The 2,989-nt window shown below is 53.0% G+C and overlaps 1 pseudogene; it reads left to right on the forward strand.

Annotated features, from left to right (window-relative positions):
* The first annotated feature begins 490 nt into the window (after window positions 1-490).
* On the forward strand, window positions 491-1,922 carry LOC121340943 (annotated as a pseudogene).
* The last annotated feature ends 1,067 nt before the right edge of the window (window positions 1,923-2,989 follow it).

The following is a 2,989-nucleotide window of genomic DNA, read 5'->3' on the forward strand; positions in this document are numbered from 1 at the left end:
CCAGACCAACCCTTGGTATCCCATCCTGTCCAGCTGCACAGGGAAAGGGAGAAGTGTTTAGAGAAATTGACTTTGAAACTGAAGTTTTCAAAAAGCCCACTTTATTTTTCATGCATGTTTAAATTTGATCACCCTGAAATAGTGGGGGATGAAATGATCAAAGGGCACCTGTGTGGTTCCAGCTGGTCTGACTGCCCTGACTGCACAGGGAGCCCTGTTTTCCCTGTGGGCTCCCAGTGGTCAGGCTGAGAGCAATGCTGACGATGAGGCAGTAACTCAGCAGCATACATGCAAACTAAAAAAAGTTTAGGAAAATTCCCTCATAGGAATGGAAGTCATTTTGAGGGGATTCCAAATAAAATACTGAGGATTGACTCCGAGAAGTTGGTCCCAATTTGTCAGTGTCTTCTTTCAACAGTCCATGATTCCCAGAATGAAGAAATGTCCAATCTGACACTGCCATTTCCTTCCCAGACAGGTTTTAATCCTCTGTAAATACCCATACCCCAAAGCAGCAAAGGTCCAACAGCAGCTCCATCAGCTACTTCCTCCTGCTGGCATTGGCAGACACGCGGCAGCTGCAGCTCCTGCACTTCTGCCTCTTGCTGGGCATCTCCCTGGCTGCCCTCCTGGGCAACGGCCTCATCATCAGCGCCGTAGCCTGCGGCCAGCACCTGCACACACCCATGTTCTTCTTCCTGCTCAACCTGGCCCTCAGCGACCTGGGCTCCATCTGCACCACTGTCCCCAAAGCCATGCACAATTCCCTCTGGCACATCAGGACCATCTCCTACTCAGGGTGTGCTGCACAGGTGGGTTTTTTTTTGCCTTTTTCATGTCAGCAGAGTTTGCACTTCTCACAGTCATGTGCTACAACCACTACATGTCCATCTGCAAACCCCTGCACTACGGGACCCTCCTGGGCAGCAGAGCTTGTGCCCACATGGCAGCAGCTGCCTGGGCCAGTGCCTTTCTCACTGCTCTCATGCACACAGCCAATACATTTTCCCTGCCCCTGTGCCATGGCAATGCCCTGGGCCAGTTCTTCTGTGAAATCCCACACATCCTCAAGCTCTCCTACTCCAAATCCTATCTCCGGGAACTTGGGCTCATTGCAATTAGTGTCTGTTTAGGACTCAGTTGTTTTGTGTTCATGGTTTTCTCCTATGTGCAGATCTTCAGGGCCGTGCTGAGGATCCCCTCTGAGCAGGGACGACACAAAGCCTTTTCCACCTGCCTCCCTCACCTGGCCGTGCTCTTCCTGTTCCTCAGCACCTCATTTTTTGCCTACCTGAAGCCCCCCTCCCTCTCCTCCCCATCCCTCGATCTGGTGGTGTCAGTTCTGTACTCAGTGGTGCCTCCAGCCCTGAACCCCCTCATCTACAGCCTGAAGAACCAGGAGCTCAAGGATGCCCTGAGGAAAATGATGACTGGTTGATTTCTGAAGCAACCAATTTCCTGTTTTCTCCTGCATAACTATTGGAATGGAACTCATAACAAGCCCAAAAGACCTTCCCAGGTCTTTTTACAGTGTTCAGTGTGTTTTTCTGTCATAAAATTATCTTCAATTAAGTTTTTTTAATCACTCCCACCTAATTCACTGTCTGACACTTGAATTTCACTAGTAAGTTCTGTAAACCAGTGTTTGTGCTATCTCTACACTTGAAGAAAATAACCTACCTTGCAGTGCCTGTCCTACCTGGGATCCCAACTCTGAGATATGCATGAAGTCAGAGGGGAGAAGGGGAAAAGAGTCCCAGCAAAGCAGCACTGCCAGGGAGCAGCAGGGATTGGTCCTTTCAGAGCTGCTCTGCCCAACTCCACGCTCTCCTTCCCAGCCCTGCTGTGGCTGTAAGGCTGGAGTGCTCTGGCAGCTTGGTCACTGTCCTGCTGCGTGTCCGTGCTGTGGCCACAGGCAGGGACAGGCCATGGGCACTGCTGGGACACAGCTGGGCTCCAGCACAGCAGCTCCACCAGCAAAGGGCATCTCCTGAGGGCAGAGCAGCAAGGCTTCGCTCTCCTCCAGAGCTGCTGTCAGCAATGTGCCCCAGGAATGCCCTGGCACAGCAAAGCCCAGTGCCTGGGGCAGAGGGGGAGTGTGCAGGGGGGCACACAGCAGTGTTCTGGCACAGCCAGAGCTCCTGGCATGGACCTGAGGGAGCAGCAGAGCAGGGCCTGGGCTGTGTCTTTGTTCTGGGGACAGCCTGGGAAGGCGCCCCAGGGCAACTGTCCCACACCAGCCCCTGCAACCACCATTGCCAGCACTGGCCTCTCCCCCACCTGCAGGAGGGTGTTTGTCCCTGCACGGAGGGACACCAAGTGACCGGGCCAGCAGGTCATGTTTGTTCTGTCCTGAGGAGATTTCAGCAGTGCATCGTGCATGTGTGGGGAGATGAACCCCAGTGAGCACAAACAGCATCAGCAGCACTCGGGGCTGGCACAATTCCAGTGGCACAAACAGTGCCTTGAGGCCTCTGCACTCTGAGAGTAGTGTCCTCTGCAAAACCACCTGAATTCTTTGCTGGACCGTGCTGAGGATTGCATGGAGAGAAACATCGAGGGGCAGGAGGCTCCAGATAAAGTGCTCAGGTGTCCTGGGGTGACTTTGTCATGCCAAATTATGTCCCACACATCGGTTTACCCCAGAAATAAGTTCTGCACCTTTAAGACTGGTTCCAAGATCAAAGGGAGGGAAGTCACAGCATGCAGTTTGTGTGTGCAGAAGCTTCATTTTCACTGCCCCAGAATTCTTTCTCTCTCTGTGCCTGTTGGTCTGCAGCACAGACACGAGCAGGAGAGAGCTCTCCTTTGCTTTTAGTTAGTTTATTTTTGCTAGCTGAGGCAGAGAAGTTCCCCAGACTGGGGCTTTTCCTTTCCTTGGAACTGTTCAGCCCTGCTCTGGACCAAAAACCCAGAAGAACACTGGGAGCTCACGCCTGTGGCCCACCGGGGCCTGGGACACGGCATTCCAGTGCTGGAGGGACTGATG

This window comes from Onychostruthus taczanowskii, unplaced genomic scaffold (genome assembly GCF_017590055.1).
Source record: "Onychostruthus taczanowskii isolate IOZ18803 unplaced genomic scaffold, ASM1759005v1 scaffold435, whole genome shotgun sequence".
NCBI classification, from domain to species: Eukaryota; Metazoa; Chordata; class Aves; order Passeriformes; family Passeridae; genus Onychostruthus; species Onychostruthus taczanowskii.